At 48.3% G+C, this 21831-nt stretch overlaps 1 protein-coding gene and 1 non-coding gene across 2 annotated transcripts in view; both read left to right on the forward strand.

The window, feature by feature from the left end:
* Positions 1-21831, forward strand: part of ABTB3 (ankyrin repeat and BTB domain containing 3) — a 347983-nt gene that overhangs the window by 54147 nt on the left and 272005 nt on the right. The gene's annotated exons all lie outside the window — the stretch shown is intronic.
* Positions 2422-2504, forward strand: LOC112135971 (small nucleolar RNA SNORD74). The gene has a single exon (XR_002917187.1). It is a non-coding gene; the product is annotated as a small nucleolar RNA SNORD74 (small nucleolar RNA).

Genomic DNA, 21831 nt, shown 5'->3' on the forward strand with positions numbered 1-21831 from the left:
AGAGTACATTTAAGCCCATTTCCTGCCCCAAACCAGAACAAAGCAGGGATAGTTCATCTCATGTAAATTTCATAATACAGGAAACTGCCTCCCCTGAGCCAAAATTCAATTCAACTTGGCGTCTTTCTCAGCTTGGTTCCAGCAAGTGTGTGGCACTGAGAGTTTGGATAGAGCCTGCGTCCTCAAGGAGTGTATTACTAAGGGGGCCATAAGGTGTCCACATGACTAAATCAGCATGATAACCCCCTGACCTCGTCTACAACCATTGGCCTCTGTGCTCACTGAGCTCAGCTGCGTGGACTTCCTGCCACACTTGAAGATACACCCACCTCAGAGCCTCTCTCTATCACACCTGGAAGCCACTGCTTCACCCCTTTGCTTCCCTCCGGGCTTTTCTCAAATGTCCCCTATGTCCCTGATGACCCCATCATTCTCTTTCCTCCTTTTCTTTATTTTTTGTAGCACTTTAACCAGTGGACCTGTAGACATTGACTTATTATTATCTTTGTTCATCATTTGTCTCCTGCCCTGGGAAGTGAGCTGCAGGGACATTGCCTCTTTGGCACATTGCTGTCTCCCCAGTGCCGGGAGCAGGGTTTATCAACCTCAGCACCATTGGCATTTTGGCCTAGACAATTCTTTGTTGTGAGGGGCTGTCCTGTGCATGGTAGGATGTTAAGCAGCGTCCCTGGCCTCTACCCAGTAGTTGCCAGTAACACCCCCTCTCCTCAAAAAGAATGCCTCCAGACATGGCTAAATGTCCCCTGGGGGAGAGGCAAAATCACCTCTGGTTGAGAACCACTGTCCTAGAACAACACTGGCACCTAGCAAACACAAATATGTGTTGGAAGAATGAATGAACTCCGCATTGGTTGGCGGTGCTCCTACTGTGTGCTGAGCACTGGTTTTCTCCCATTTACTGTTGCATCTGTGTGTGTAGATGGAGCAATTCCCATCTACACTTCCTCAGAGGCTGTTCCTAAATGTTTCAGCTGGGTGGTGCCTGTAGGAAAATATATGAGAAGATTCAGGGCCCATAAGCAGAGAAGCCATTAGCTTGAGCCCACCTTCCTCTGCCTGGGCCCAGAAAGCAAACACTCCCCTGGGGTTCACTGTGTGTATATAAAGCATCACCTTCCTTTGAGGAAGTGGGGGTGATTGTGAGGTTTAGAGATAATATCCATAAAGCATCTAAAACAGTTCCAGACACACAGTAGTAGATGCTTAATAAATGGCAGCTGTGATATTATGCAGAGGCCTTAACCTGACCCCTGCTTGCCTTTCCAGCATATTCATCCCACATCCCCATCTCCAAGCTCCTCTATCTTATAGATAAAGCAACTAAAATTGAGTCAGCTGGAGGAATGTGCTCAATGTCACACAGCCAGGAAGTGATGGAGCCGGACCCTGGAGCCCAGGTGTCTGGGCTGTGGGACCCGACACTTTCTCTTCCCTGGAGAGAGGGATGGCCCCATAACTCAGCATCCTGCGCTTTCCCTAGCCTGGTGCCTTCCATTCATGCTCAGTAAATACTTTTGGGGGAACTGAATGCACAACCCAGCAAATAAAATCAGACAGGATCAGTGCTGGAGTGGAGTCCGCGCAGACAACTCGGGACACGTGGGAGGCGAAGAGGACTTTCTGGTGGAATTGTTAGTGTGTGTCCTGGGCAGAGGCCTGGGTGAGCCCTCCCAGAGTGAGCCCACCGAGTCTCCATGGTGGGAGGGCTCTGGAATCATCAGCCCCGTTACCTGCAGAGGGAGTGGGCAGGGAAGGGGGCTGGGGGCAGCCGCAGCCTCCCCTCCGTCTGCCTCGGTGCACCGTACCCTCCTGCCTCCTGCCTGGTCAGAGCACTTCTTTGTTCTCCCCTCTGCTCCGTTTTCCAAATCGGAGGCTTTGAGGTCTGCTGGGTCCTTTCCTTTTTCTACTTCCTACATCTTACAGCCCCTGCGTGACTTCGCAACAGACACAGTTCCGGCTTCAGAACTGCCCTAGTTGTCTAACCTACATTTCCCATTTCCTGCTGGGCAGGATCTCTCACCTGCCCTTCGAGGCTGGGTTTGAGGCCGGCTCACTCCTCTCTCCCCATGTCCCCCTCCCAGGCTGGGACCCTCCCACACCAAGTTCAAAGTTGGCTTTTCAAATCTTTGCACTTTGGGGCCAGGGGAGACCCTTTTCCTGAGTGCTTTCATCCTTCCTGGCCTTTTCAAAGTGAGCTCCGTGGCCCCACCCAACCAGCTGGGACCAGGATTCTTGGCTGTCCTGCTGAAGGTGATGCTTTCTATACATAAAGTGAACCCCAGGGGAGCATTTGCTTTCTGGGCCCTAGCAGAGAAAGACAGCTTCAAGCTGGTGGCTTCTCTGTTTATGGGCCCTGAATCTTCTCACATTTTTTCCTACAGGCACCACCCAGCTGAAACATTTAGGAACAGCCTTTGAGGAAGCCTGTGTTTGTAGGGACATCTGAGAGTGTTGATGAATGCCAACGGCTCTGATGGGAAAAATAAGCCAATCAAAAAACCATTTAGGAGTAGCGTTCCTCTACAATGAGTAATTTCATCTTTCCTCATGCTCTGGTACCCACACTCACCTGAGATCTTTGACTGTTTTCTCTCTTGGGCCCTGAATGAATGCTTTGGGATGGAGGAAATAGCTGGCTTTGGGGAAAGGTTAAGTCTTTGTGGCCTCCTCTGGTCATGCAACACACAGAAAACAGTTAGCAAGCAGATTCCTGGACTGAGGAACCTCCCTGAAATGGAAACACTAAGGTGTTAAGTGTTAGGGGTTCCCTTTAAAATAACAGTAGCGGCTGGGTGCCGTGGCTCACGTCTGTAATCCCAGCACTTTGGGAGGCTGAGGTGGGATGATCACTTGAGCCCAGAAATTTGAGAGCAGTCTGGGCAACATGGTGAGACCTTGTCTCTACAAAAATACAAAACATTAGCCGGGTGTGGTGACATGTGCCTGTGATCCTGGCTACCCAGGAGGCTGAGGTGGAAGGATCACCTTAGCCCGGGAGATCAAGGCTGCAGTGAGCCAAGATTGTGCCACTGCACTCTAGCTTGAAGGACCAGAGTGAGACCTGGTCTCAGAAATCATAATAATCATCATCATCATGATAAATAAAAATAAATAAAATGACAGCAGAAACAACAGCAACAAAACCAAAGCCCTCTCCTCCCCGTGGGCCAGTGGGGCACCTCTAGGGGAGAAGACCAGAGGCCCGGTGCCCTTCTACCTCTCACTGGCTGCGGAGCCCTTAGCAGGTAGCTCGAAGTCTCTGGGGTCAGGTTCCTGGTCTGTAGCACAGTGATGTTCGTTACTTAGCTGCTGGAGGCCAGACCTGGGCCAGATGGTCTCTGAGGTTCCTTACCACTTGATTTCTGTGATCCCCTCCCTTCCACCTCCACTGCCCTCTTCCCAGCTGGACAATTGTTCTTTATGGACTTCTCTTCCTGCCCCTGGAATCCTATACCCTTCAGTGGTGTCTCCTATTCAGACCTGCAGAGGCTTCCCTCCCATCACCTTGGGAGTCGAATCCAGGGTTCCTGCCTCAACTGAGGCTGTGTACCATCCTACCTGGCCTGGGCTGCTTTTCCAGCCCACTTCCCCGTGTGCCATCTCTTATTTGTCACTCTCCGGGCCCCGGGCCCTTTTTGCTGTTCCTTGAATAAGACCAGCAACTCTCAGCTTCAGCTTTTGCCCTTGCGGTTCCTTCTACCAGGATGGTGTCCCCTAGACAACCCCATGGCCCCCGTCCTCACTTCTGTCTGGTATTTGCTCCCCTCCTTGAAGATGCCCTCTTCTCCCTCCCTCACCACCCTGCGCCCCAGCCATCCCCTTCTGTCATCTCCTCTGGCCATATTTTCCTTCACAGGGTATGTGTTACAAACATATTTGGTTCTTTAGTTTCACACAACTCCAGGAGGGCCAGGCTTTCTCTGTTTTGTCACCACTGCTTCTGTGGTCCCCAGAACTGTTCCCAGCACATAATTGTAAGCCTTGAGTATATATTTGATGAATGGATGAATGAATGAATTTGCATTTATGCTGCAAACTCCTTGTTCCATGTCTCTGGAACAGGTTGATTTCTCTGGGCTCAAGTTCCTTAACTGAACAATCGGCTTATATTCACCCTAACACCTCACAGTGTTGTGTTTGGCTGCAGTTCAGAAGGAAAGCAGACCTGCAGCCATCTATCCACCTTCCAGAAGAACAGATTCTCAGGCCCCTTGCAGCCCTGACATTGCACGATGCTGTGATTCATCTGTGACCCTTAAAAGACCTGCCCTTAACTCCCTGGGTGCAATACAGCAGTACAGGTTCTCAGCACAGAGAAACAAATACTACTGCTGTGGCCCAGAGCAGTTTTCTCCTTCATTCTGAGTTATGTAATAGTGATCAGAGCTGCCTTTTATTGAGTGATTACTATATGCCAGGTACGCATGCTGTTTTATTCAACCCTACAACCCTCGCGCTGAATGTGCAAGGTGCTCTCAGCAGCCCTGTTGTTCAGCTGAGGGGCCCAGAGATATAAGGGGCAGATTCTCCATTTGAGCCCAGGCCCGTCTGAGTCCAGAGCCCAACATCTCACCACTGCTGTGTGTTTTTCTGCTTTTCAACGAAGAAAAAGAGTCAGTGGCTACTACATGGACTGTCTTGGACATGGAGATGCACTGCTCAGATACCCCTTCAGGACTGAAGGGCCTCCCCCACAGCTGAGGGGAGTGCTGCTGGCGCAGCTCTCAGCTTTCAGTCCCCTTTGGAAGTTGACCTTGTTTGAGAGAGCTTCTGGGCCAAATTCTCACCCCTCTCCCTAGGCAGCCCATGTCCAGGAACTGATTGATGTAGGGGTATAAAAGCCCAGCCCCCATGCTCCAATTTAGGGCAGCGCTGAAGCATCATCCTAGCTTGCTAACACCCACTAGAATGGCCTGAGGCCTCTGTTGAGACTGTATCACAGTCTAACTTCTCCCTCTGTCCAGTTTTGCTTCTCACCCTTCCCTGCCACTGGGGTTGAGCCCAAGAACACTTCCTTGAGAGAGAGAGCGAGAGAGAGAGAGAGCAAGAGTGTGTGTGTGTGTGTCCCATGTATACTCCTTTTATGCTTATTTCCATCTCTTTATTTGCTTCTTGGGGACTCCAACTTGCCTCAGGGACATCTCCCCTGGATCCCTGTGGGTCTTAGAGGGCCCCATGTGCTGGAGGTGACTGTCAATCTAGCTCCTCATTGTGGTTCTGAGTTGTGATATTTTCTGGTTAGATGAATAACTCTTTGCTGAGCTACTGTAAACACACACCATGGTCATTTCTGGCAAATGCCTGTTGAAGACGGATGGTTTGGGAATGAGAAAGGCAGAAATGGGATTACCATTGCACACAGCTCACACAACCAAGAGGAAGACCTTGTTTTGGGAAGACAGTGGGATGTGGCCAAATGTAATAAAGGCCACATAATAAAGACAGTAGGATGTGGCCAAATAATGTTTAAGTCTGGTTGCTTCAATGACAGCCCCATTCTGGACTTGTTTTAATCCCCTCGTAGTTTCCAGAAGGACCACAACACACATTGAGCATCAATGCTCAAGAAGTGTGGGAAGAAGATAAGTGAATCATCTGGTAGGGAGGTAAAAGGGAACCAAGCAAAGCGAAAAAGTGGGGAACATAATCTCATTATAGACTTCGGGAGACCAAGCCATGTGTAAATTTCACAAACACCAGTGGAGTGCTCCCTTTGTGCAAAGCCAATGCCAAGGGCTGGAATATTAGATGATTCAGCTGCGGTCCCTGTCCAGAAAACACTTGTGACTCAACCTTGGGCATGTCCCTTAACCACTTTCTTTGGCTTGGCTATAGGCAGACATGGTCTCTTAACCTCAAGTCACTTAAGTATTGGGGGATGATGGGTTTGCTTCCTCCTGGCATCTTCCCTGCTCATCCCCTTACTTTGCACATCATTTGGCAATGACTGCACCACTGCCACCACAAATTGCTATTAATTATTGAGCACTCACCATATGCCAGGACCTGCGCTTAAAGCAATTTATGTACACTATGGTGTTTCATCCTTATAACAACTAACTCTGTAAGGCAGATACTCTCCTGTTTTATAGATGAGGATCTGAGGCTCTGGGAGCATAGGTAATTTGTCCAAGGTCTTATAGCAAGTAAGTAGGGGAGCTAGGGCTGTCCAACAATGCGCCCCATCCTCTTAGTCCCCCTCCACCTGGAGAAGCCCACCTGTTCATATTTTTGGCTCTCACCTTGTCCCCTTACAGGCCTTCATTCCCCTTGAGCTGTCTGGTTCTGCCTCCACACACTGGCTCGCCTTCCCTGTTTCCCTTATCACAACGCGTCCTGACTGTTCATGCCCAAACCTACAACTGTGCTGGCTCCCTCTGTCTTTGGGACTAAGAATGGATCTTCTGTCACTTGTGAAAACGTCCCTTGATGGGTCTTTGGCTACATGCCATGCCCTGTGGACAAGCATTGGGGTTCCCTAAGAGGCTGTAAAATAGGAGTCACTGGGATTCTGCCTGCATCTGATGTGAGAGCCACTCCTGCTTTTGTAGCACAGAGTAACAGATGATGCCAAAAGGAATTTAAGAAACCTGATATTTGCTCACAGCAGCAGGAAGTGTGGGGTAGTGGTTAAGCACCAGAGCCATCAAAGTTGACATCCTGGACTTACCATGTACCTGCTGAATGACCTTAGGCAATCTACTGAACCTCTCTGAGCCTCCCTTTGCCCTTCTATATAATTGGGATAATAGTAAGCTCTCATAGGGTTGCTGGAAAAGTAGGTGAGACATTGCATTTAAAGCACTCATTGCTCCACCTGGTGCAGAGTAAGGGCTCCATAAATGGTCCTGGTTGTTGGCACTGCTCTTGGTGTTAGTAGACCAGTTGATAGGGTTTGTCTGTGTCCCCACCTAAATCTCATCTTGAATTGTAGCTCCCATAATCCCCACGTGTCATGGGAGGGACCTGGTGGGAGGTAATTGAATCATGGGGGTGGGTTTTTCCTGTGCTGTTCTTGTGATAGAGAAGAAGTCTCATGAGATCTGATGGTTTTATAAAGAAAGGGCAGTTTCCCTGCACACACCCTCTTGCCTGCCGCCATGTAAGACGTGCCTTTGCTCCTCCTTCACCTTCCGCCATGATTGTGAGGCCTCCCTAGCCATGTGGAACTGTGAATCCATTGAACCTCCTTTTCTTTATAAATTACCCAGTCTCAGGTATTTCTTCATAGCAGTATGAAAATGGACCAATGCACCAGCCACAAATTGGGTATCCCCCACATCCCATCCTCTCTCATTCCTTTTCTTCCTTCCTCAATATTAATCATTACCCACTACCAGCAAAGCCAGTGCTGGGACAGTTGGAAACAGAGAGATGACAAAGACTGACTCAGCCTTGAGGAGCTTACAGAGCCCTCCAGAAGAACAAGGGTCAGTTGGACAAGCTGCCAGGAAGCCTTAGCTTTGAATCTCGACTCCACTCCTTGCTCCATGTCTCTGGAACAGGTTGATTTATCTGGGCTCAAGTTCCTTAACTGAACAATGGGCTTATATTCACCCTAACACCTCACAGTGTTGTGTCTGGCTGCAGTTCAGAAGGAAAGCAGACCTGCAGCCATCTATCTACCTTCCAGCAGAACAGATTCTCAGGCCCCTTGCAGCCCTGGCATTGCACGATGCTGTGATTCATCTGTGACCCTTAAAAGACTTGCCCTTAACTCCCGGGGCGCAGTGCAGCAGTAAAGGTTCTCAGCACCAGCAAATGTGTTCTAAACTGAGCTCTGGTAAACAGACCCAGTATTTATGAATGGGTGTCACTGGCCTGCTGCTTTGCATTTTATCACCAAAGATTATGGAAGATTGGGAGCTCTTATTTCAGAGCATGCTTTATGGTTTTCATTACTCTCCTGAATCTCTGTATAATTTGCTGGGATTAGGGATGGAGTGCCTTTGTTTCTTTGTTCGCATTCTTTTCCTTCCATGTAAACCAGTAAAAATCAATAAAAAGCCAGCAGATGAAAGCCCCGCCCACACCAGGACTTGGCTGCGTGTCCCAACATAACTGAGTTGGCCCCTTCTTGGTCAGGGAACAGGCTGAGTGAACCTGAGCCTAGGTTTTTGTTTCTGTGTGGTCTCAAGGAGGACCACGCCCTGTATTTACAGATGGGAAAACTGACACCAAGAATTAGGAAATGACCTGTCTAAGGCTGATTTACCTAGCATCTACTGAACCCCATGCCGAGTCATTTGGCAAATTATTTTGGGGTGCCTGCTGAGCAAGGATCAGGGAGTGGCTTTGTTTCTTTGTCTGCATTTTTCTTTTTAACCCTGAGCTGAGCTGCCATTCTGTCACAATAGTCTCCAAAACAGGGTACATGCATGAATGTGCACGAAAGGGCAAGAAGAATGTTCTAGAACATTTTTTCTCATCCTTTTAGTATTTATATACTTTACGTATATTTTATAATGAGCTATATGATATAGTAGTACAGCAGTATATTATATACAATGTTATATATGCTATGTATATGTCTCTAATATTATACTACATATTCAGTTATAGGTTTGGTATAATCTATAATTAAATATAGAGTCACATATCAGCGAGGTATATATAAGAATGATAGGGATGTGTGATCAAAACTGTTTGGAGACCACTGGTTTAATGAATGCATAGCTGTTCCTGACCATTCTGTCTACACTACCCACCCCCCATCATTACTCTTTTCCTCTATTCTGCCTTTGTCTTCATCATTCTCCCTGATATTATATTGCATTTTTGTTTATGGTCTGTTTCCTCTACTAGAAAGGTAGCTCTGCATAGGTGGAGACTTGGGTTTGCCCACTACTGTCTCCCCAGCACCTAGAAGTGCAGGCTGGGCACTCAGGGGCATGTGCTAAGTACTTGCTGAAACAAATGAATGGGTGTGGAGCCTCTGCAGACAGGTGAACACACATGCCCCACAAGAGTGGGCTGTGTACCGGGTTAGGGCAAGTGCAGAGTAGTCTGGGGATGCCAAGCGGGCATCTGATCCAGCCTGAGGTATGCAAAGGGGCTTCCTAATGAAGGGCTGCCTACACTGGCACCAAAAGGCTGAGGAAGGAGTTGGCCAAGAAAGAGGAGAGCTCCACGTAGGAACAGCAAGGGCAGATGGCAAGAGACTAGAGAGGGCAGCGTCTTCCTCAGGGCTGGGCAGTGTGAGGGAATTAATGGCAACAGATGAGGCTGGAAAGGAGATTAGATCTGTTCATCAAACGCTTCCACATTGTCTTCAGGAGTTGGGGCTGTATCCTAAGGGCAGGGGGAACCATTCCGACTGCAGCGTGGTGTGGTGTGTGGAGCATGGACTAAGAGGCCAGACCTCTGGATTTGCATCCTGGCTCTGTTATTTGTCAACTCTGTGACTTTGCAGTTATTTAACCTCTCCTGCCTCAGCTCCCTCAGCTGTAAAATGGGGATGATAATAGGATCAACCTCAGCAGGGCACTGGGAGGATTAAATGAGCTAATTTATGTAAATCGCAGAGATAGCCCTTGGCATGTAATAACTACTCTATATGTGCAATTTATTATAATTCATTCAACAAATGTTTTTTGAGCCCCCTATGGTCTCCAGGCTGGAGATACAGTCGTGACCAAATCATACCTAAACCATGGAGCTTGCATTCTAATTAGGGCAGAAGAAAACAATAAATGAAGAAATAAATTAACAAGAACAAATCGGCCAGCAATAAGACCAAGAAGAGAATTAGAGTGGGGATGTATAAAGGTGATGGGACTCCCTCAGGTTGGGCATTCCATAAGGGCCCCCTGGAGGAGGTGACTTACTAGGAATGAGTTTGGATGCGTTTGAAGGCCTGCAAGAATAAGTGTGTTTGCCATATAGTGGGCCCAGGGGAGGGAGGATTTAGGAGAGATGGGCCAGGATCTAGCACACAGGGCTTGTCTATCAAGGGAAGGGGTTTGGGTGCAAAGCCACTAGAGGTTTCTACGTGTGGTGGGATTTGGCTTCTTTTTAAAAGATCCTCTTTGTAGCAGTTGTGAATGGGAGTTTACTCTTGATTTTGCTCTCTGTTTGTCTACTATTGGTGTATAGGAATGCTTGTGATTTTTGCACATTGATTTTGTATCCTGAGACTTCGCTGAACTTGCTTATCAGCTTAAGGAGATTTTGGGCTGAGACGATGGGGTTCAGCCATAAAAAAGGATGAGTTCATGTCCTTTGCAGGGACATGGATGAAGCTGGAAACCAACATTCTCAGCAAACTAACAAAAGAACAGAAAACCAAACACTGCATGTCCTCACTCATAAGTGAGAGTTGAACAATGAGAACACATGGACACAGGGAGGGGAACATCACACACCGGGGCCTGTTGTTGGGTGGAGGGCTAGGGGAGGGATAGCATTAGGAGAAATACCTAATGTAGATGATGGGTTGATGGGTGCAGCAAACCACCATGGCACGTGTATACCTATGTAACAAACCTGCATGTTCTGCACATGTATCCCAGAACTTAAAGTATAATAATAATTACAAAAAAAAAAATCCTCCTAGCTGCTGCCTGGACTCATTGCAGGGTAGGAGGGTCCTTGACATGAAGAAGAAAATGGGCTTGTCAGTGCCCCTGCTGTGTCCCTCACCTCCTCAACGGCACCTTCGCCCTTCATTGCTTCTAGTTCCCTTACATTCTCCCTGCCCCCATGTCAAGGTCCACTCTGAGGATCATTCCAACTAAGAGCCAAATGACTGCAGTGGCTTACTTTGCAGCTCTTCGTTTTGGGGCAAGATTGGCCAGCCAGTGAGTACCAAATTTAGGGTGCAGACCCACTCCAGAAGCCAGGCCTATAGGGCTTACCCATTTGCCCTGCAGGTATGGCTGGCCAGAGACCACTCAGTGCCTTCCACCCACAGCCCTGAGTTTAGCATTTGCCTCTGTTGTCTGTGTGTGTGCCGCATTTTGAGAGGCAGCCTGGTGTAGAGGTGAAGCCAGAAGGTCCCAGAGACAGGCTGCCTGGAGTGGAATCCTGCTTCCACTCCTTGCCAGCCAGGTGACCCTGGGTAGATTCCTTAACCTCTCTAGATTCTGGCTTTCTCTTCTGTAAAATGAGGATAACCATAGCAACTACCTTACAGAGTTCTAAGTGAGTTAACATTTATAAAGCCTTTAAACAGGGTCCAGCACATAGTAAGTGGTCAATAAGTGTTCGCAGTTATTATCAGTGTTGCTTTCCTGCCTATTCAAGGGGACAGGCGCCTGTTCTCTGCCTACCTTTCAGAGGTGGCTGCAGGATTAATGAGATAATGATTGTCGACTGTTTGGAGCTTTGCAGAACAAAGGCACTGCGTAAATACACATGATTATTATTGTCATCTTTATGCTTTGCCTGGGTGGGCCTATTGTGGTTGGCTGATTTATGGAAATGGTGTGTGTCCCCAGGTGAACTGAATTAGTGATAAGCAAATTGCAGACAGTTCAGATAATCACAGGGTCTTCCATCTGCTCAGGGCCTTTCATTGTGAAAGCTTCCAGGGGGCTGTGTAAGATAGAACAGCAAGAGAGCACCCATCCAAGCATGGCTCCAAGTGCCCAGGTGTGCAGGCATCCACCTATCCATCCACGCAGTAACGAGCATCAGGCCCAGGTGTGCTGAGCATGCTGGGCTCCAGACCCACACACCTGCAGTCTCTATGGGAGTGAGGAAACAAGCGTGCTCCTGGCAAAATTGGCAGTAGCTGAGAACTCACATGTCTGGGACATTTGCTGAGCACCAAGTCATGTTCCAAAGATTTCCTGTGTATTGATGTGTGTGATTCTCAACATCCAGGGAGGCAGAAACCAATTTTACAAATAAGGAAGCAGAAAAGACCTGCTTAGGACCATGTAGCTAGGAGGGGTGTGGCTGGGGTTCCAACTCAAGGAGCCTGGCTCCACAGCCAACAATGTCCTTAACCAGCATGTGACCATTTCTAATGAGGAGCAAGAAGCCTCCTCAAATATCAGCAGAAGGAAAAATAAGTTAGCTGAGAGAGCCAGTGGCACTGGCCCAGAATGGAGACCCTGGTTGGGTTTCTTTGTTCCCTAAGTGCATCTTGGCAGGTGTCGTAGGTTGAGTTTCATGGAAAAGAGACTCTAAGAGGTGCCCGAAGGAAACTTATTGGGGATTGTCCTTGGGGTTAACTCAGGGATGCAGAACTGGACAGAAAGAGAAGTTGAGCTGTGATATACTCACAACAGAGGCCTCAGTACATCCCCCGGGAATAGCTCTCCAGAGTTGTCCCCAGTCCAGACAAGGGGGTCAGGTCTTTGTACCCCCACACCAACTAGTCATTGGATACAGCTGCCCCAGGAGCGGGTGTGACCTTGAGAGAGGCCTTCCTTAGGCTGAGCAGTTCCTGGGAAGAGACTCAGTAGGAGGCCCTTGAACCTGCCGGCGAGGCTTGCAAAGAAGCCCTACAGCCTCCACTGCAGGAGGCATTGCTGACTGAGCAATTTTATAAAGATCACTCTGGAATCAGGGGTTATAACCAGAAACCAAGGGGATAGCTTGGATTTTCTGGCATTCTCAGCCCCACCACACCATGTCATGTAGCTTTTTCTTCTGCATATCTGTTGATTGCTTGCACTTCTGCCCGTCCTCATACTAGGGCTTAGTTCAGCACTTCTCCCTGCACTGGATTTAGACTCTGATGCCCACTCACTGAGCAATGAAAATAAGCCCGGTCTAGCTTTTTCTTTCCTCGAAGGCAGCCATTCATTCATTCTTTTTATTGTCTCCTCATCCCACATTTAGGTATTGAGTAAGTGACAGGTGCTGGGGATGCAGCAGTGAGAAGACAGACACGAACAGGCTCTGTCCTCATGGAGTTTGCCTTCTTGTGGGCTGGACATAGACAAGTCAACACTTGGAATACTTTCCAGCAGTGATGAGTGCTGTGATGAAAATAAAGCAAGGTGTTGGGATCTGCTCTAAGCAGGCAATGCAAAGGTGTGTAAGTCAACACACCCAAGGGTGACAAACTGCTGACTTACACACCTTTGCATTGCCTGCTGAGAGCAGTGCCTGGTGTGGTCTCCCATTACATGACAAATATTAGTTATTTGATTGTAATTGATGACAGGCTGACTTAACTGGCATCGTCAGGGTTAGGGGTGGCCTGTCCTTCCTTCCTGCTGGCTGGGGTGAGGTTCCGAGAAGCCTTCCCGAGGTGTGGTGCTTGTTGACTCAGCAGTGCTCTGCCTGGCAGGGCTGAGATGTTCCTTGGAAAAGCTCCCACCTAGGTCCTTGCCCAGGCCCCCTGGAGCTGCCAATCACAGCAGCTCTGCCAGTATGATGGCTTATGGGGCCCAACAGCTACGTGCACCCCCCCAAGCCCTGACTCAAGTTGGGCAATCTTATGAGAATGGGCGTTCTCTGGCATTTCCTGCTCCTCACTGGCCTGGATGACCTTGTGAGAACAGCCGTGCCCCTACCCTCCTGCCATCCTCACTGACATGCCCAGCCTGGCCTGAGCCAGCACCACAGCAGGCCTGGGAAAGGGGACCCTGGAACTTTGAGGATTCTGTGGAGTTTCACAAAACCAGGGTTTGAGTGAGAAGTCTGAGTTCTGGTCCAGCTCCTGTTGTGTGACCTTGACCCACGGTTCTCTGGGTTTTAGTTGCTCATCTGTGAAAATGAGGCCTTACTAGACTTACCTTATTTCCGTCCTTCACAGCTGTTCTCTCCTGCCTCGGGACCTTTGCACTGGCACTTACCTCTGCTGGAATATTCTTCCTCACCTCTCTACCTTTTACCTAGTAGACTCCATTCCTCCTTCAGGCCTCAATCATCCTACCTGCCTAATGAGGCTAGTTCACGGTTTCCACTCTGATAGGGCTACAGAAGATTATATTCCTCTCCCTTGTCATGAATCAGTTGTCAGTTGATATTTGCTTGTGGGATTCTTGACAAATAACCATCCTTACATGCCCCAGTGAGGGCAGGCATCTTGCTGTCTTGTCTGTAGCTGTATCCCCAGTGCATAGCACAGAGCTTGGCGTATAGTATATGCTCAAAAATTTTTGTTACGGAATGAGTCTTCAAATGAGATTACATAGATAAAAGCCCTTTATAACTGTAAAGCAGTCAACAGAAGGGAGGTGTTTTATTACCAGTGGGATAATGACATTGGCCTGGAGGAAGTATCTCAGGATCTGCAGGGATTTTGGGTGACTTTTCTAGAGTTAAAAGAGTATCTGCCCCCCATTCTGTCCTGAGTCAGCCTGTGCCTAGTGAGCCCACAGCCCTGACTGATCATTCCCTTGGCCTTTGTTATAGAGCACACCAGGGTGGGTGTCCCTGAGCGGCTGGCTGCTTCGTCTTGTTCAGCCTTTCTGTGTTACATCCTTTTCCCGCAGCTGCCACACACAGCTTTCTAATTATGTCATGTCATGGTGATGTCCTTGATAGGTCACAGCGGTCTGGGCTTCCCTGGGTGGGAGGCCGAGAAGTCGAAGGAAATGGAAAGTGTGTGTGTGTGTGTGTGTGTGTGTATGTGTGTGCATGCTTGCAAGAAGATGGTGTGGATCAGTCAGCTACATTCTTTTTTTTCTTTTTTGAGACAGACTTTCGCTCTTGTTGCCCAAGCTGGAGTGCAGTGGCGTGATCTCAGCTCACTGCAACCTCCACCTTCTGGGTTCAAGTGATTCTCCTGCCTCGGCCTCCTGAGTAGCTGGGATTACAGGCGCCTGCCACCACGCCCAGCTAATTTTTGTATTTTTAGTAGAGACAGGGTTTCACCATGTTGCCCAGGCTGGTCTCGAACTCCTGACCTCAGGTGATCCGCCTGCCTCAGCCTCCCAAAGTGCTGGGATTACAGGCGTGAACCACTGTGCCTGGCCAAGTCAGCTGCATTCTAAATCCACTTTAAACCTTCTCCCCCCACCCTTGAGCCTGCTCCTGCGGGTAAGTCTCTTTTGCCCCTCTTGGTAGTAGGCAGTAGGTGTCCTTGATCAGCCTACAACTAAGTCAGTGAATTTTTGTTGAGAGACTACTATGCGTCAAGTGCTGGGCTAGGTGCTGAGGGCTCAGCAGTGGCAATCCAGGCAAAGTCTTTGCCAGCTTGTAGATGACTGTTCAGTGGGGAAGACAGATGTTAAACAAATCACCAGATGTAATATTGATATGGTAACAAGTGTTCCAGGTACTGCAAAAAGAGGGGCAGAGTAGGTGTCTCATTTTTGAGTTTATTGATTCATTTGTTGAACAGTATCTTAAAGCAACTGCTCTGTGCCAGGCAGCATGCTAGGTTAAGTACGTCTCGTCCCTGGGACCTTCCTAGACCACCAGGCCATAGCAGTGACTCCTTCCTCAGAACAGCCCAGGACACCTGCCCCTGCCATCTGGGACTTGGTAGTTTTTGACTTGTGCAATTAATTCAAATTTAGCACCAATATAAATGCACATCTCATACAGGAGCTTTGTTGACTTTTTCATGAGATTGGTCCTTATTCCACCAAATAGTTAAGACTCCTCCTCCGTCATCTTCCTGCTTCCCCTCCTCCTACTCCTCTCCTTCTCTTTTCTCCTCCTCTTCTTCTTCTTCGTTTTTTTTTTTTTGTTTTTTTTTTTTGAGACAGAGTCTGTCTCTGTTGCCCAGGCTGGAGTGCAGTGGCACGATCTTGGCTCACTGCAACCTCTGCCTCTCAGGTTCAAGTGATTCTCCTGCCTCAGCCTTCCTAGTAGCTGGGATTATAGGCTCCCGCCACCACACCTGCTAATTTTTGTATTTTTAGTAGAGACGAGGTTTCACCACGTCGCCCAGGCTACCCTCGAACTCCTGATCTCAGGTGATCTGCCCACCTCAGACTCCCAAAGTGCTGGGATTACAGGTGTGAGTCACCGCACCCGGCCCTTCTTCTTTCTTTCTCCCTTCTCCGTCTTCTCTTTCCTTCTCCTTCTCCTCCTTCCTTCTCCTCCTTTTCTTTTTCCTCCTCCTCTTCCTAATTCTTCCTTCTACTCTTTATTATCTGCCTCCTCCTTCTTTTCCTCTCTTTTCTTTCTCCCTGCTTCCTTCTCTTTCTCTTTCTACCATTTTCTCCTCCTCTTCCCCCTCCTTTTCTTCCCCTTCTCCTCATCTTCTTCTCCCCTCTTCCTCCTCCTTCTTTCCTTCCTCCTCATTCCCCTCCTACTCCCACCCTTTCTTCTTCCCTGTTCCTCTCTCTCCTTCTCCCCTCTTCCCCTCCTGCTGGAGGCCTGGGCCAGCCATCCTGGAGCCCTTGAAGGCCCATGCAGGGGCCTGGCAAGTGGCATCTGCACGGCACCAGCAGGTCTCTGTTGGGTGTTCCTTGCTTCCCTGCCCTTTGTATTCTGAATTGACCTAGGGTTCTGCTAATAGATGTAAAGGGTTTGCACAGTGTCTTATACATAGGAAATGCTCAAAGACGAATAATGAACGTGGTCAAGTTGGTAATGATGGTGATGGTTATCAGGAGCCAGGGTTTCCTCTTCAACTCTTCCATGGATACATTAATTTAACAAAGATCAAATGAGTTTGCTCAGATTTTGTGTTCTCTATGCCTCAGAGGAAAAGCATCAAGTTTACATTTTTCCTTTTGGAGTGAACCAACATTAAAACTCAGAGTTCAACTTTTTAATTTCCCTTTTCAAAGAAACAGATATGAGCTGCAGGTGGGGGTTAACCTGTGGTAATTGGGATTGCACCTCTGTACTTCAAAGATCACAAGCTTATTTTGAATACTTGAGGTTGGAAAATGGAGCCAGAGGCTATGAGATTCACCTCAACAAATTTGCAACAATGTTTGAGAAATTTTAGAAAATTAAACAAAAACTCTTTAAAGAAGCAATGTGACTCAAGCTGTAACCACCTACTTCCTCTAGTCTCTCCCCCATAATAGCTAAACATTTTTAATGCTTGTGTACTAGGCATATTGCATGCTTTATCTCATTTAAGCTCACTATCATCTTAGTTTACAGGTAGGAAAACTGAGGTATAAGCAGGAATACTCCCCAAGGATCATAAATGATAGAGCTTATAAATGATAGAGCCAGACAGTCTGACACCTGAGCCTACACACTTCCCCACAGTGACATTCTGCCCCCCAACAAGAGGTTCTGAAACTGGCATGGGCAACTCAAATTTCTGGATTTGGCCTCCTCCAACACTCCTGTCCAGAGTGACTATTGTGGTTATTAATTTCTGTGAAACAAACCAACCCAAACATAGTAACTTAAAAAAACAACAACCATCTTATCCCACAAATTGCGAGTGTTGACTGAGCTCAGCTGGGTGGTTCTTCTGCTCCAACAATGTCAGCTGGGGCTACAGGTAGCTGGGGAGCTCTACTGGACTGGGACATCTAGGATGACTCCCTGACATGTCTGGTGCCTTGGTGGAAGACAGTTGCAAGTGTGAGGTCAGGTGGGATGCTGGGGCATGTGTGTGTGTGTGTGTGTGTGTGTATGTATCTGTCTGTCCATTCTCCTTCCCTGATAGAGAACCACTTCCTCTTCCCAAAGCCTTTCCATGATGTCTTTCCATGTGTTCTCTCTGCATGGTCTTTCAGCACAAAAATTGGACTTATTAAATGGTATTCAGGGCTTCCAAAAGCTCAAAAGCAGAAGCTGCCACACCTGATTCTCTGGCCAAAGTTCTGTCTAGATTTCAGTGTGGGAGGAGAATAAACAAGGGCATGGCACTGAGACGGGTGGTCCATTTGGGACTCTCTTCGGAGATCAGCTACCACAGTGAGACTTCTCCTTCCACACAGCTCATAGGCAATGAACCTATGTGACTTTTTAAAAAAGTACCTACTGTGCAGTTTGCCTATAGTGTATCTTATTGTATTTAATGCTCCCACCAATCCTAGGAGGTAGATATTATTATCTTCCTTTTATGGATGAGAGAATAGCCTTAGATGCTTAATAACTTGCCCAAGGCCACCTAGCCTGTGAGTGAGGGAGCCTGGATTCTGACAGGTTAGCCTGATTCCAAAGCCTATGCTGTTTCCTCTATGACATCCTCTCTTCGGGGAAGGTGGTACACGTTTGTGTCTGCTTGCCACTTTCAATCAACTCTTATTAAACAAGCCAGCAAATACTCACTGAATTATTAGGATGTACCAGGTTCTAGGAAGAGGTAGGAGGCAGTGTCAGTACTGGTTTCTGCCCTCTGAGAACTTGATTGCAGGGATGAGACAGGTAAACAGGAAAAGATAAAACCAACAATACTGGTTAGTGCTGACATGGTACTACTGAGGGTGGAGGGAGAGGACACAAACTGACTACCTTGGAGGCTGTTCCTCAGAGAAAGTGGGATTTTAAAAAATGATTGGAAAAAAAGAGATTGGAATTTGGAAAAAGGTCTGAGGAGTGGTGATAGTTTAACTCACGTAACACATACCATGGGCTTCACAGGGCTATAAGCAGTTTTCATGAATTAATTTATTGAACTCAGCCAGGTGCAGTGGCTCACGCCTGTAATCTCAGCACTTTGGGAGGCCAAAGTGGGTGGATCACCTGAGGTCAGGAGTTTGAGACCAGCCTGGCCAACATGGCAAAACCCCGTCTCTATTAAAAAGGCAAAAATTAGCTGGGCGTGGTGGCATGTGCCTGTAATCCCAGCTACTTGGGAGGCTGAGGTAGGAGAATCGCTTGAACCTGGGAGATGGAGGTTGCAGTGAGCCAAGATCGCACTGCTGCACTCTAGCCTGGGTGACAGAGCGAGACTCCATCTCAAAAATAAAAATAAAATAAAATATTTTATTGAACCCTCAGACAATTCAGTGAATTGGGTGCCATCAATATTGCTGCTTTATAGACGGGGAAGCTGGGGCACAGAGGGGTTAGGTAAGTTGTTTGAGTTCACACAGTGTGTAAAGTGATGGAGCTGGATTTGAATTCCAATTATGTGCATTCTGGCACCACAGTCGGGATCCTAATCATCAGGCCAGACCACCTCTTGTAAGGGAGGCTGATTTAGAAGGGGGGTCTTTTTGGGAAGAGAGTGGGTAAACCAGCTTGGCCAAAACACAGAGCACTTGTAGAGGGAATGAGCATAACAGTGACTAACACTTAAACACATTTGATCCTTCCACCTCCCCACCTACTATAAGGGAATGATCATCTGAATTCTACAGGTAGAGACCTCAAGACTTAGAGAGGCAAAATGAATTCCCTAAGAGCACACATGTGGACCCCAGACTTTAACCTAGGTCTTCTCTATTTAAGCCACTGTCTTCCTTTCATATAATGAGAAAATAACCTAGTTTGACTGTTTCAACTGCAGAGGTCCTGAGTGTCAATCCTGTGAATCCCAGTGTGCATGTTGGTAGTGGCTCCTTAGCCAGGCATTCTTAGCCCAAGGTTCAGGGCTCTGCTTCATAGAGGCCTCTGAGGCTCCTGTACCTGTGTGTGATGGTACATGTGTATGTGTGCATATGTGTGTGTGTGTGATGGGGTGTGTGCATTTTCTAGGGAGAACGTGCATAGCATTCAATAGTTTCTCAGGAACACTTGGGACCAACAAAGGGTGCTCAGTTTCTGGAACTGGATCTTCTAACTTCAGATCTGGGTCTGCTACTTGTTAGCTGTGCAGTCGAAGGCAAATTACTTACTGTCTCTTAGCACCAGTTTTCTCACCTATAACCAGACTGGCAATACCAACCCTGTGGGCTGTTTGTGAGTGAATGGATGCTGTCCAGCCCTGTGCAGAGCACACAGTAAGTGCTTAACAAATGCCCACCATGACAAGGAGAGGACCCCTTTCTCTGGGCATCCCTGCCTTCCTGGGTGTCGTGGCAGGCTGGGGTCCCTCCCGTGAGCTAGCTTCTTTGGGCTTCCCTGCTCTCCCAGCCTGTCAAGCTGTTTTCCTGGAAGTAGAGCCCAGTGCTTTTGTGTTTTTGTCTCCTTCCTTTACAGGGACCCTCTCTTAACTATTCCTGGGGATCTGACCCAGGCCCCTTAGAGGGAGGTAGCTAGAACCTAGACTCCTTACCATGGCCCACTAGACACTATGTGATCCAGCTCTGCCTCTCCCTCCCTGCCTCTGCTTCTCATTTACCTTCTCCAGCCACATAGGTCGTTCTGTTCTGTGTCTGGGCCCAGATCGTTCTCATTCCTGAGCCTTTGTTCATTCTCGTCTTTCAGAGTGGGACACTCTCTTTGCCAGCCTAGCCTTGACTAATCTCTCAATGTCAGCCTCACTCCCTCAGAAGGGCTACCTTTGACCAAATTCCATCTCTGTTCTCCCCTTCTATAGGACTCCATGTTTCCATAGCAATCAGTTAATTTGCAATGAAAGCCCATCTCCTCTACACAACTGTAGGCTCTGTGAGGTGGGAAATCACATCCATTGCTGAACTAAGCCTGGTGTTGTGTACACAGTTGGCACTTAATACATGTTTACTAAAATGAGGTAAAACAGTAGGCTGTATTAATCTTTTCTGAGGATTTTGTAAAGAGTTTCTCTGAGCTGGGGAACTTCCTGCCCTGTGGAAGCTCCCCTTGCAAACTCACAGTGGACACACGCTGAAGGCTGCGGAAGGTGAAGTATGGGAAGGATGCAGGCTTGCTCCTTCAGGGTGAGTCTTGGAGCAGAACCATCACCGGTGAGGTGAAGGGAGGAGGCAGGTGTGCAGGCCACACCTGGTGCAGGGCCTCTGTTGGTGCTTCTGCAGCCGCCGCTGAAGAAGCCAGTGATTTATACGTAGGTGACTCAGGAAACGCTTCCTTGAGGGGCCTTGGGGGTGATCAGTCAGGGACGAGAACTCTGCTCTGCAAACTGCAATCATCACCTCCTGTCTTAAAAATAAATCTTTTGTAGTTTTCTAATGAGGTCATGGGAAGAATCACTCTGTGCTTTCTAGTAGGAAGGCTGAGCTGGGCAGGAAGGTGATCTCTGGGTCTGGTTTCCTGTATCAGGCAGAGGCACTTTGGGGTGGGGGTGGGGGTGGGGGTGTGCTAAGGAGAGCCAGGGAAATGAAAATCCACGGGAATCCAAAGCCTCCCTTCAACTACTGCACTGCACAGCAACCAGGAGACAAAGAGTTCCCGGTAACTGATGGGCACTGAGCTCTAGAACTTACGCCAGCTGCCCAGTGGCACTGACCACGGTCAGGCATTGTGTGATGGCCTCCGTGGGGGTGATGTCACTCAATCCTCACCACAGTCCACCCCACTTTACAGAAGCACACCTGCCATGGTGCCTATGTCATAGTAGGCTCTCAGTAAACGTTTGTAGAATGAATGATAAGGCTGGGTGCAGTGAGTCATGCCTGTAATCCCAGCACTTTGGGAGGCCGAGACGGGCGGATCACGAGGTCAGGAGATCGAGACCATCCTGGCTAACACGGTGAAACCCCAACTCTACAAAAAATTAGCCGGGCATGGTGGCGGGCGCCTGTAGTCCCAGATACTCAGGAGGCTGAGGCAGGAGAATGGTGTGAACCTGGGAGGTGGAGCTTGCAGTGAGCCGAGATCGCGCCACTGCACTCCAGCCTGGGCAACAGAGTGAGACTCTGTCTCAAAAAAAAAAAAAAAAAAAAAAAAAGAATGAATGATAAAAACAGGGTGCAGAGAGGTGAGTTAACTTCCTTAAGATGGCACAGCCAGCAGTGCCTGGATTCCCACCCATGACCACTAACTCCAAAGCCAAGGTCCTTAACCGACTGCTCCATCAAACCCTCCTGCAAAGAGTTTCCACATGGATGCTTCCTGAAGCCCCATCAATCATCGCCCAAACAGGTTTCCCCAGGTAACATGCACACATCGTCTTGCATGATTCTTCCAGTTGTTCTTCGAGATTGCCCTTGT

This window comes from Pongo abelii, chromosome 10, assembly GCF_028885655.2.
Source record: "Pongo abelii isolate AG06213 chromosome 10, NHGRI_mPonAbe1-v2.0_pri, whole genome shotgun sequence".
Classification (NCBI taxonomy): domain Eukaryota; kingdom Metazoa; phylum Chordata; class Mammalia; order Primates; family Hominidae; genus Pongo; species Pongo abelii.